A 14,091-nucleotide genomic window follows, 5' to 3' on the forward strand; every position below is an offset into this window, starting at 1 on the left:
CAAAATAAATAAAAGAACTCCGTCTTTTTAACTGTTTAAAGAGAACTACAGCTACTTCAGTCATGCACAAAAATGATTAACAAGTCTTCAAGATACAGAAATTGAAACATTAGTGGATTTAAAAATCTCAAAATAGAGACATTTGTAGTAGAAATTGTATTCTGAGCCTTCTAATGAAAATTTATTGTCTGTACGCTTCATTTATGATTGTATTTGTACACCACTCACATCATATTATGCAAACAGAGTGCAGTGTTCGAGATTTTACCACATGAAATTTGATTGTTCACTTTTCGGTTAAAGTCCTGAGGTACTTTTTACCATCCTTACGGTGGTTCATAAAGGAGAGAATCTAGCGGTTTTTGTCATGACAATCATTTGTCTCGGATTACTAAATCACTCGATCAAACAGAAATCGTCAGAGTACTACGATATACGGTGACCACCATTTAGCGTTGGAATGGCCAGTGTTCACCTTTGCCACCGACTGTGGTCAATGTTCCATAGAGAATTTTGAAGAACGACAACGAACACATTTCCTGTTTGTCCATCCTATTTTTACCGTTACGCTGATTTTTAATCTGCGTTGGTAGCAAAGAAAGTTCACAGCAGTACATCCATGATGTAAAGAAGAGACAACCCAACATAAAGTTCGCTTCGGCAATGGAGAGGGAAAGGAAAATGCCGTTCTTACAGGCACTGGTTGATCGGAATGTAAATTGTCGGCTTGGTCACTTGGTGATTCATAAACCAACCTACCTGGACCGATATCTCAACTAGTAAAGGTTCCATCATACTGCCCACAAGAAAGCTGTGCAGGAGCCCCCGATACATCGAGCTGAAACTATGTGAAACGAGATCTACACTATGTGATCAAAAGTATCCGGGCTCCCCCAAAAACATACTTTCTCATATTAGGTGCATTGCGCTGCAGCCTACTGCCAGCGACCTCAGTAGTCATTAGACATCGGGAGAAAGCAAAATGGGGCGCTCCGCGGAACTCACGGACTTCGAACGTGGTCAAGTGATTGGGTGTCACTTGTGCCATATGCCTGTATGCGAGATTTCCACATTCCTAAACATCCCTAGGTCCACTGTTTCCGATGTGACAGTGAAGTGGAAACGTGAAGGGACACGTACAGCAGAAAAGTCTACAGGTCGACCTCGTCTGTTGACTGACAGAGACCGCCGACGGTTGAAGATGGTCTTAATGTGTAATAGGCAGACGTCTATCCAGACCATCACACAGGAATTCCAAACTGCATCAGGATCCACAGCAAGTACTATGACAGTTAGGCGGCAGGTGAGAAAACTTTGATTTCATGGTCGAGCGGCTGCTCATCCACATCTACATCTACATGGATACTCTGCAAATCACATTTAAGTGCCTGGCAGAAAGTTCATCGAACCACCTTCACAATTCTTTATTATTCCAATCTCGTATAGGGCTCGGAAAGAATGAACACCTATATCTTTCCGTACGAGCTCTGATTTCCCTTATTTTGTCGTGGTGATCGTTCCACCCTACGTAGGTCGGTGTCAACAAAATATTTTCGCAGTCGGAGGAGAAAGTTGGTGATTGGAATTTCGTGAAAAGATTTCGTCGCAACGAAAAACGCCTTTCTTTTAATGATTTCCAGCCCAAATCCTGTATCATTTCTGTGACACCCTCTCCCATATTTCGCGATAATACAAAACGTGCTGCCTTTCTTTGAACATTTTCGATGTACTCCGTCAGTCCTATCTGGTAAGGATCCGACACCGCGCAGCAGTATTCTAAAAGACGACGGACAAGTGTAGTGTAGGCAGTCTCCTTAGTAGGTCTGTTACATTTTCTAAGTGTCCTGCCAATAAAACACAGCCTTTGGTTAGCCTTCCCCACAACTGAAGAAGTATTCTAAAAGACGACGGACAAGTGTAGTGTAGGCAGTCTCCTTAGTAGGTCTGTTACATTTTCTAAGTGTTCTGCCAATAAAACGCAGCCTTTGGTTAGCCTCCCCCACAACAGAAGTTGTTCGTAATTGTAATACCTAGGTATTTAGTTGAAATTACGGCTTTTAGATTAGACTGATTTATCATGTAACCGAAGTTTAACCAGTTCCTTTCAGCACTCATGTGGATGACCTCACACTTTTCGTTATTTAGGGTCAACTTCCAACTTTCGCACCATTCAGATATTTTTTCTAAATCGTTTTGCAGTTTCTTTTGATCTTCAGATGACTTTGTTAGTCGATAAACGACAGCGTCATCTGCAAACAAGCGAAGACGGCTGCTCAGATTGTCTCCCAAATCGTTTATACAGATAAGGAACAGCAACGGCCTATAACACTACCTTGGGGAACCCCTGAAAGCATTTCTGTTTTACTCGATGACTTTGCGTCAGTAACTACGAACTGTGAGCTCTCTGACAGGAAACTGCAAATCCAGTCACATAATTAAGATGATATTCCATAAGCAAGCAATTTCACTACGAGCGGCTTGTGTGGTCGAAAGACTTCCGGAAATCCAGGAATACGGAATCGATCTGAAATCTCTTGTCAAAAGCACTCAGCACTTCATGTGAATAAAGAGCTAGTTGTGTTTCACAGGAACGATGTTTTCGAAACCCATGTTGACTGTGTGTCAATAGACCGTTTCCTTCGAGGTAATTCATAATGTTCGAACACAATATATGTTTCAAAATTCTGCTGCATATCGACGTTAACGATATGGGCCTGTAATTCAGTGGATTACTCCTACTACGTTTCTTGAATATTGGTGTGACCTGTGCAGCTTTCCAGTCTTTGGGTATGGATCATAAGCCACACATTACGCCGGTAAATGGCAAACGACACCTCGCTTGGTGTAAAAAGCGTAAACATTGCACAACTGAACAGTAGAAAATCTTTGCGTGAAGAGACGAATCACGGTACACAATGTGGCGATCCGGTGGCAGGGTGGTGGTGTGGTGAATGCCCGATAGACGTCATCTGTCAACGTGTGCCGTGCCAATAGAAAACTTCGCGGCGGGGATGTTATGGTGTGGTCGTGTTTTTCATGGAGGAGGCTTGCACCCCTTGTTGTTTTGCGTGGCACTATCACAGCGCAGGTCTGCATTGATGTTTTAAGCACCTTCTTGCTTCCCACTGTTGAAGAGCAGTTAAGTATGGCGATTGCACTTTGTACGATCGAGGACCTGTTCATCACGCACGGCCTTTGGCGGAATAACTTCCCTGTAATGGACTGGCCTGCAGAGAGCCCTGACCTGAATCCTACAGAACACCTTTGGGATGTTTTGGAACGCCGACTTCGAACCATGCCTCACCGACCGACATTGATACCTCTCTTCAGTGCAGGACTCCGTGAAGAATGGGCTGCCATCCCCCAAGAAACCTTACAGCATCTGATTGAACGTATGCCTGGGAGAGTGGAAGCTGTCATCAAGGCTAAGGGAGTATCAACACCATATTGAATTCCAGCATTACCGATGGAGGGCGCCACGAACTTGTAAATCATTTTCAGCCAGGTGTCCGGATACTTCTGATCACATAGCGTATCTCGGAGCTGAAATGATCCATTTAACATCTGTGTTTAGTCAAAATGGTATCGGAAAATTTCAGAGAAAAGTGAAAATTCGAGCATTTTTGCTTTGAGCAGCTTTTTTCATTTACTTCTTTTCTTCATATTTAAAATGGCCCAGTTTAGCCTTTGAGTGTGATGTACTTGCGTTACATTGAAGACGTTGTGCACCTTGGGCAGCCTTAACTCTGAAAATTCTGAGCGCCCGTTCTTTACCAACAATAAAGACTTATTTTTAATATGTTTTCTTCGCGAAGCTCAACAAAATTGTACTTTCGTTCTTATTTCTTTTCCTAATAATAGCCATTCATTCACTGGATATACTATTGGAATCAGGTGTTTACTCGTCGATTTTTGAGAATAGAAAAACTTTCATTAACATTTGTTGACAATTGTCAATAACCCTGTTAAAGAGGATCGAAGACAGAGATTGAGGACAATCTCATGCCCTCGGAGATGGGAAACCGCCCTTAAAAGGTGGAACAATCAGCAGTGATCAACGGCATGAGGATGCAGAAGGCAACGTAAACCACTGTATAACAGACGTATAGGGTATATTCACAGGATATGTAGCCTCTCATTGAAAAGTGTCGTTATGATCTCTCCAATAGCAAAAGATGCAGATCAGTCCCCCCTTTCGGATCTTGGGGAGGGGACTGCCAAGGCTGAGATAATCATAGGAAAAATATTGAATAACCAGCTAAATGGTAACGTTCTGCGAGTCTGAGCATGGAATGTCAGAAGCTTGAAAGTGGTAGTGTAATACAGACACGCGTCAAGCAAAGCAAAGTTCTCGTACAATGTAAATTAGCAATTTTTGAGAACGTTTCTGTTGGAGAACAGCGGTTTTTTAATTACTTAAAAATGTACATGAACAGTCACAACTGCAGGAAACTTCTTCTTTTTAATGAGGTTACCGATGTCGGTCTATTTTAGACCATCTTCAGACCTCACATCATGATGTATGCATCAGGCGTTAGCAGTTGGCGTTCGTGGAGTCGTAGAGCCTGCTCCATTCACACACACCATCGAGCATCACGGTATCAGGTCTGAAGATGGTCTAAAACAGACCGAAAGCGGTAACCTTATTAAAAAAAAAAAAAAAAAAAAAAAAAAGAAAAAAAAAAAGTGTCTTTCCAGTTTTGACTGTTCATGTTCATTTTTAAGAATGTTAATTGTTCTGTGACGGGATACATTGCAAGAACTGTAACGGGAATGGAAATTACTCTTATTAATTTTAAACTGAAATATATTTTGGATTAAATTCTCACAGTAGCTAACTCTGAGCGTGTTATCGATTTTTCATTCTATTCTGACGAAGTCAGGCGCAGAGATCGCTCCCGCATAGCGGTAAATTGGCTGAAGCATGACTGTGTGAAAACGCAGTACATTGCGACGAAATATGCAGCAGTGCCCAGCAACAATAATCAGATTTCATGTTTAAAATAAATCAGATTGCAAGTTCTAAAATAAATGATGTAATTAAGCATGTGATTGTGCGCGGATGGAGCGCAATCATCACATCACCGAACGCTTCACAGTGGAAATAAATAGCTGAAACATAGAATATACTTATATAGAAGTGATACGTGATGAGTTATGTAATAAATAATAACTCATTGTATCTCAGAATACGACGATCTGAGCAGTTAGCTTAACACTACAAGTATGGACGTCTTACTGTAAGAAAACAGATGAGAGAAGAAGGGTCCGAAAGATTCTGGGGAAGCTCGTTTGTTTAGCAAAAAAGACAACTAAAATATGACATTGGTATTACTACATAGAGATCAGAGATATTTCTTCATAATAGTCAACTGAACCGGTGAAAATTAATATGCTACAGTAGGAATGGAAGAAAATCTTAAAACAGAAAAACATATGCTCGATCTAGACATAGTGGGAATCAGTGAACTGTAACGGAAAGAAGATGAAGATTTTTGATCAAACGAATATATAGTTAGATCAACAGCAGCAGAAAATATTATAACGAGAGTAGGATTCGTTATGAATAGGAAAGTAGCACGGAGAGAATTACTGCGAAAAGTTAGTGAGGTATACATGCCAACATTACAATCAGGAGATGAAAACATAAAGAAAGTATATCAGGATATTCAGTGGGTAAATCAATACGTAAAGGGAGACAAAAATCTAATAATAATGGAGGAGGATTGGAGTGCTGTTGTAGGGTTTAGACCAGAAGAAAGAGTTTCGGGAGAATATAGGCTTGGTAGTAGGAACGAGAAAGGAAAAGCCTGATTGAGTTGTGCAGTAAATTTCAGCTAATAATAGACGCTCTGTTCTTTGTTCGAGTATTCAGAGATACTTCCAAGCAGACCATCCTTCTCCTTTAGCGGCTGCTCTCCCTTAGAGCATCCCCAGAACATAGAAAATTCACCGAAAATTCCAACCATTTTTCTCGTCTGTAGGACAGTGCTTCGAATTCTGTTTGTGTAATTGTTCCGATTTTCCCGTCTGTGCTTAGGCACCGGTGAGTGTTTGGAGAAGTGAGGAAAATAACGTCCCTGACTTCCGCAGCAGCAAATATAAAACTAAACCCACTCACATTTCAGAAAAGTGATGAATACTACAGCAGCTATAGGACTCAGAAATTTTTCTCTCTCTCTGGCAGTGCCTTCAAACAAACAGCTAAAACTCGAAAAGCTGCGAGCGTCCTGTTGAGAGTTACAGATATATTTATTTCGACTTCCAAATATAGTCGTTTTGGCGTGTAAAATAAGATGTTGCAACTGATATCAGTTTCGGGGTCCGTTTCTCACAAATGCACGCGAAGTGTCTCAGGGACACTTTCACAAGCGTGCCGCGATCGTTTTTAGAATGTGTTCAAGTATGGCGGTATTCACCGCAAAATGACGTGAGCCTCTGTGCAGCGATCTTTTTAGCTGGATTTAGTAACTCTTGAAGCAGCTAGTGCTCAAAGACAAGGGTATTTCCCACAAAAGCGCGCGAAGTCTCTCAGCGGCAGTTTCATAAGTGTGTCTCGATCTTTTTTTTTTTTTTAGAGCCCATGTTCAAGCGTTGCAATGATGGTATTCCTCGGAATAAAACGTGTAATTGTTTAAATATTCTCGCATCATCTGCAAAGCTCTTTCTCTCTCTTTGTGCAGTGGTACATTTAGACCGTGTGACATCTTCAAGTTATGTATGTGACAATATTCCACAACACCAGACGTAATTAACTCCTGAAGCAGTTCGTGCTCAACAACAAAGGATATCCGTGCGCCGGGGATGGGAAGGAGGAGGAGGGCCGCGGGTATTTCCAACACGACAGGAAGTGATTAGCCAGCAGCGCCGCGGCTACCGCGTTGCCATGCCGTGAGTCGGCGCCCTCCTTGCTGCCTCTTGTGCTTCGGAAGACTGACTAACTGGACTTCTATCCAGTGATCTCCAGTTACAGCACACGCATTTATTTGTATGAGATGCAAAGCATAACTTGCCCCATCCTGCTGCATGTTCATTATTCCATGAAACGTATTCATCTCCGCCAAATATCATTGCTATCGACACAGTCCTCACTTGCTTGCCTACAGCTAATATACTCCTCCTTCTCCATCATGGACATCTCATCCACTGAACACAGTACACAATTACGTCCGCACTCCCAGTCCAGCAGCTAGACACAGACTGAGTCCTTTTCCCCCTATTTCTCTCCCCAGACCGCCATCTTGGATTACGTCACAAGAGGCGAGAGGGGGAGGGCTGACAGCGCCCTCTGATGGCAGTGTTGTGAACTAGTTCAGCTGGACTCTGGACCTCATGGTGAACACACACTGGATGGAGCTGCTGCCTACGACAAATCATATTGTTTAAATAAACAATGTATGCAAAATGAAGACTTACATCCATCCTATCTGGCAGTCCTGCACTGACTGAATCCTTTTCCCATCAATTTCCTCTTGAGGGAGGGGAGGGGAAGGGGCTTAGGTTAGCGTAGGTACCCCAACTGCCCTATTTTCCTGTCAAAATTTGCACTTCCCACCATGACGTCACTGCGACATTGCCACATCTGTGGCCACCATCTTAGATCCGCCATTTTTAATAAATTTGGCAAACAATACAGAGTGTCGTGACGCTCTCTCTGCTCCACTACTAATGTATCCATAAACAAATGGTCAGACCATCACGATTCCTGTCTTATCTCGATCATATCTCCTCACCAATTTACCACAGTCCCTATTATTATTATTATTATTTTCGATTATTCCCATTTAAGAGAGCGTTTGAACTTGAATTCCTTTATGATTGTTTGTGTTTTTTCTGAGCCCAAATTTTCTTCATGTGTTCACTGTGTTGTTTCTTTCGCTCCACTGTCCATTTGCATCCTGGTCTCTTCTGTGTTGTGGTGTCAAATTTATGTTTTTTGACGATGTTCCTGAATTCAGTTCTGTTTTCTGCATCGTTTACTGTTATTTGTGCTTGTCTGAGGTCCTCTTCAACTTCTTTTATCCATTTTGTTTTTCCCCTGCCTGAGTTGATGACTTTAAGAATTCGCTTTGAAATTCTGTTTTCATTCATCCTGTGGATATGTCCGTAGAACTGCATTCTTCTTTTCCTTACTGTATCTGTAATCTTGTCTGTGTATTTATATAATTCTGATGTTGGTCTCTTCTTCCAGATTCCTTGCTCTTGTATCGGGCCAAAAATTTTCCTGAGAATTTTCCTTTCTTGTTTCTCTATTTCTTTGATTTTAGTTTGCCCACCTATTTGTGTTGTTTCAGATGCATACAGTGCCTCCAGAAGTACGACAGTGTTGTAGTGCCTCAATTTTGCGTTAGTGGATATGGACTTTTTGTTATAATAGTTCCACGTGAGTTTATATGCTTTCTGTAATTTTTTTATTCTTTCCTCATTGGCCTTTAGGTTCATCCCTGATGGCTGAATGATTTCTCCCAGGTATTTAAAATGTGGTACTTGTATGATTTTCCCATGGGTTGTCACAATAGGCAATTTGTCTTGTGGCACTCTTTCTATGTACTGGGTTTTCTCATATGAGATTTGCAGGCCAGTTCTTTGTGCAATTTCGTGTAACTTCTCTATGGCGTTAGTGGCTTCTTTTCTATTATTTGTGAGGATTGCAAGGTCATCTGCAAAAGCTAAACACTTCACATTGAATCTATTATCTTTTCTAATGCCAATTTGGATTCCTTTGACTTCTTTTTCCCATGTCCTGATGATTTTTTCAAGAATGATATTAAAGAGTAATGGTGAAAGTCCGTCACCCTGTCGCACTCCAGTTTGGATTACAAATGGTTCCGAGATATCCCCCATAAATTTAACCTTGGAGACTGTGTCAGTTAATGTTTCCTGAATGATTGCTCTTGTCTTTCTGTCAATGCTGAATTCTATTATTATTATTATTATTATTCCATTCAGAAGAAGCATGATTTGTTGTAGCGACACAAGTGTGTGAAGGAAGATTAGAAATAAAAAGATAATTGCTTTACTCGAACATAATAGGTGCAGAATTATAGTCTAGGGCGCGGTTCTCACTGAAGTGATGCATTATGCGATATGAAACGTTATGCGACTAGCGACACAACATAGAAGCAACCTACATTGGTGGAACGCATAGATAATTAGTTGAAGCGCAGAAACTGGTTCACACTGGTACGGCAGTAATACGACACAGACACGTAGCTTTATTGTACTGCATGAAGCAACAGGGAGCGCCGGTTGTTACACAGCAACTGTGTAGTCATTCATTTTGAGTCATCAGAAGAACTGTTTTATGTAATAGATGCAAAGCTGCGTCTTTTTCTCTACTTAGTTTCTCAGTAAAACTTTAACTTCTGGGGTAAAAAATTCAAAATCTGTGTTTTTAGCTTCACATTCGTTTTCCACTATGCTTACTTTTTCATTCGATTTTAAGGAAACTATGCGTTTGAAAAGAACTGATTTTTTCTCATCATTAGTCCCGCATTGGAACTTGTAACGAAATAGTTTTCCTTTCACCATTGTTCATAATTACTGTAATATGTTGCAAATAAATAAACCACTGCGCATATTTTGAGAAGTTTGCAGTGACGAATGTAGTCACTGGCCAGTTTACGTTTTGTCCGTTTTAAGTCACGCATTGCTGTATGAGACATAGCTAACACATCGAAATTGTTTTTATCGGTGGATGGAGAGCCAATCCTCTTTCCACTCTCGAGCAAATTCGTAAGATATTCTGGAGATTATCCACAGTGAGGTTGCCAGCTAAGTAAGTACCTCAGGTGTGTCTGTTGCCGCCTGCTACGTTGGAGTACAGAGATGACTCGTGTCTCACATTTTCGTATGCTGTCGATACAAAGGTGAAGCTGGAAATGAAAAATCTAACTGAAATGAAGAGACGCCAGGAATCATCAGCTTATGATGCTGACTGGATGCTCCTTCAGTGAGTGTTCCATGACTGCAGGCAATTTTGTCATAGGCACAGAAGATATTTGAAGGGTAAATATCTGTTACTTTTCAATGATCAGCAGAACGAAGCTGAGAATTACGTGTCTGAATTTCCCTTATCATTATGGGCCTCTTCCATTTCTACATATTCATTGTGTACCCCTACACAAAGTTCACCATCGATGGTGACTGAGCTCACTTCACATCCGGCAACGTTTCTTCTGACTGCGCCTCAAGCTGAATCACATACTGACTTCGAAATTCGGCAGTTGTAGAAGTACTATCCTAGCTTTATTAATTTTAAGCTATTATATATACCACACTGAATAAATTATCATATTAGATGCAATTGCACGAAACAAACTTTTCATATTGTTTTTAATGTCATTCAAATGTTGCACCAACTTGAAAATTAGCACGCATTTAGAAAGCATCGCTTATGCGAAACTCATATTGCCTTTTTTTCACCTGACATCCTGCGGACCATGGATGAAGGGCAAAAGACAGATTCCATATTTATAGATTTCCGGAAAGTGTTTGACACGGTGCCTCACTGCAGCCTGTTAATAAAGGTACGAGTATACGGAATATCTTTCCACATATGTGAGTGACTCGAAGACTTCTTGAGTAATAGAACCCAGCACGTTGTTTTGTGTGGCGAGTGTTCCTCAGAGACAAGGGTATGGTCAGGAGTTCCCCAAGGAACTGGCGGACAGAATGAGCAGCAATGTGTGGCCTTTAGCTGATGATACCGTATGCACGGAAAGGTGTCGTTGACTGACTGTACGAGGATAGAAGATGGCTTAGACAAAATTTGTAGTCGGTGCAGCTAGCTAGAAAAATGTAAGTTAGTGCAGATGAGTAGGAAAAGCAATTTCGAAATGTTCGAATACAGCATCGGTAGCGTGCTGCTTGACACAACCACATAGATTAAATATCTAGACATGACGTTGCAGAGCGCTATGAAGTGGAACGAGCATCCCAGGAAGGTAATCGAGAAAGCGAATGCTCGACCTCGGTTTACTGGAAAAACTGTAGGAAAGTGTAGCTCATATGTAAAGGAGACAGCGTACAGAACAATAGTGCTACCCGTTCTTGAATACAGCTCGAGTGTGTGGGATCTCCACCAAGTCGGATTAAAGGAAGACACAGAAGCAGCCCAAAGGTGGGCTGCTAGATTTCTCACCGTAGGTTCGTTCAGTAGGCAAGTGTTACAGTGGGTTTTGCTTCGTGAACTCAAATGGGAATCCACGGAGGAAAGACGACGATCATTTCGCGAGGCACTATTGACAAAATTTAGAGAACCGGCATTTCATGTCGACTGCAAAACGATTCTACTGCCGCCAACGTACATTTTGAGTAAGGTCCAAGAAGATGAGCGACGTTGGCGAGGCATGCAATGCTCGTTTCTCCCTCGCGTCATTTGCAAGTGGAACAAAAAAGGAAATGGTTAGTAGTGGTAGTCGTGGTCGTGGTACCCTCCGCCATGCACCATACGGTGGCTTGCGAAGTATGTATGCAGAAGTAGATGTTGATGTGGATACACTATTGTAATGAGCAGCCTGTCAGCAAGAGAAATAGCTCGTGTCTTGATTTGTGAGAGTAGGTGGCACTGGTTGCTCCAAAAAATGGGAACTGTCTGGACTGATTCGGTGGAACTCGTGGAATTTGTGTTCGTCTTCAGACAGCTCAGAAGAAAACACAGCCTAAGTGTATTAGATATTTACAGTGTTGCACGGAGCACCCAAAACTACCTTTTCTTTTTCAGTTTTCTGGGCTTTAAATAGCAATAAGGCTCAGTACCATCCTCTTCAGCACAGAGCTCATGATTTCAACTGAGGCAGAAAAGTTGTTCGTGCCCTCTTGTTGTTCGTATCGCAGTTGCGGCAACACGAGTGTGATGGCAGCGCAGCCGTCACCGAACCAGTTACTGACAATTTTCGTCTGCAAAAGCATCATTTATAATTACATAAAACGAAAAACTTGTGGAAGTAGTGCCCAAGTTTATTATGAAGAACTTTTAGTAGATATCTGATGATAATGATGTTTTATTTTTCTGAAGTGTGGCACTGTACTTCAGAAAATAGGCGAAAATGACGTCATCGCATATTGTTTTCGATCTGGAAAATCGTGATGAACTCTTTCAAATTTTCAAATAGCATATTCAAAGTCTCTAGTTATTAATACTGATACATCTTTAGCGCCAACAAAAGTGAATTTTGCCAACAACAATGCAACTGAACATAACTGATTATGCACGACCTGATAGGATAACAAATTACAGTTCGTTATAAATGGTTTTCATTCTTCCACAACAAAACAAGTAGTCTATAAATTATTTTGACATTTCTTACTTCCGTGTTAGCGCTAATTTTTCATTCGGTGTTATTCGATACAAATATCTATTTGATGAACTCTTCCATAGCCAGGACACAGTTAAACTAGGCAATATTTAATCTGAAGAACACATGGGCCTCCTTGTCGTCATTTAATAAATGTCGACTGAATTGTAGTAAAGAAACAGTTGTCTTACAGATGCGAAGTGTTTCAGCTGTAAGCGATTGCGCCAATGCCGCTGCCCTCAAACTGGTGCTCTCGTATGGTACTCAACCGGTTGGTCAAACTTCGAATATCGTTTTCCTAAAACAATTTAAGCAGACAATAGTACTACAGCAGCATTCTCAGTATGTAACGCAATCGTGAGAAACTTGCGTGGGTGATTTCCTTGGGTGTATGAAACCAGGAGTTGCTGAGAACACAGTACGGTTACTTGATCATTAGACTTAATGCTTGCTGCGTCTCATCCAACGAAATACTCTTCTTAGTGAAGACGTACAATGAATGTTATTCTTAACCGAGAACTCGTCTGCTGTGCACAGCCTTAATGACTTCCGGTATCACGAGAACTTCTATCACTTATGAGAAAATATGGTACAACACTTCGTCCAAATGTTACACATACACAGAGTGCTTTAGAAGCTCACGATCAAACTCTGAGGAACAGTGTATTACATTATTATATATAGCTCGTCACTTCTTTTTGTATAGGAATAAATTATTTCTAACACACCCTTTACGCATATGAACTAAGCACGTTACCCATCGTGCTACATGATATGGTACACTCGACTTGCAGATAGTTCTTACTCTGTTTCTGCGCCTTCAGAATGCCGTTTACGTGTGAAGTTTTTCATCCAGCATGGACAACGAAGTTTTGAGACCTATAACATGACTACGCCTCGAAGAGAACCATTAAGGCAATGGAAGAATTTCTTACTCACTCGACAGCATTTGTGGTGGACTTTGTCGAGGTCACTTGACCGCTGAACTTCCCCGATGGGGCCTCCCGGCCAACGATGCCATACGCTCATTTCATTTTTTCAGCATTGAAGCAAGGATATTGTCAGGATTTTCTCAAAGGGGGGATCCGATATAGTAAAGAAAACCTTGAAAAGGTTCACGTTTTTCTGAGCAAGAAAAACTTCTGTTGGAAAAGTCTAATGCATATCCTCACCAGTACACACACGCACACACTCAAATGTACAATTACATTTCTTTATTTCATACTATGATAAATTCACTCTATAGCCAAACAAATAAAATTCCAATATCCTGTATTGCATCTTGTTAACGAAACACTCCTTAGTATTCTAATATGTTTCACTGTCACAGAGCAAAAGAATCTTAACGTTCGGTTGAATAACCTATAAAGGAAAATAGTTTCATATCTCTTTCGACAATAGGTATCATACTTGTATTTAATTTAAGACTTACCTGACGAAGCCAAGTCCGAATCCTTCAGCATATCAAAGCAGCCCAAGTTCCTCAATTAACACTAATTTTTTAAAAATTATCTTTTTCTATTACAGGATTAATCAGTACAAAGATTAATTAATAGCAACATCTTGTTGTATTCCTGTTATCCTCCGCCAAGCGTCTTTATCCCTTTTGTCGATGCTGCGATGTTCCATTACTCCATTACTCCATTTATGTGGTCTGTCGAAGAACGTCGTGGTCTTCCGCACTTACGTTTCCGTTCATAAACCTTCTTTGGCCACTGATGATCTCGCATTCTCATCATATGTCCGTATCATTTTAATGATTTTCTTTCACTTCTATCTCTGTATCATCTGC

This window comes from Schistocerca americana, chromosome 2 (genome assembly GCF_021461395.2).
Source record: "Schistocerca americana isolate TAMUIC-IGC-003095 chromosome 2, iqSchAmer2.1, whole genome shotgun sequence".
NCBI lineage: Eukaryota > Metazoa > Arthropoda > Insecta > Orthoptera > Acrididae > Schistocerca > Schistocerca americana.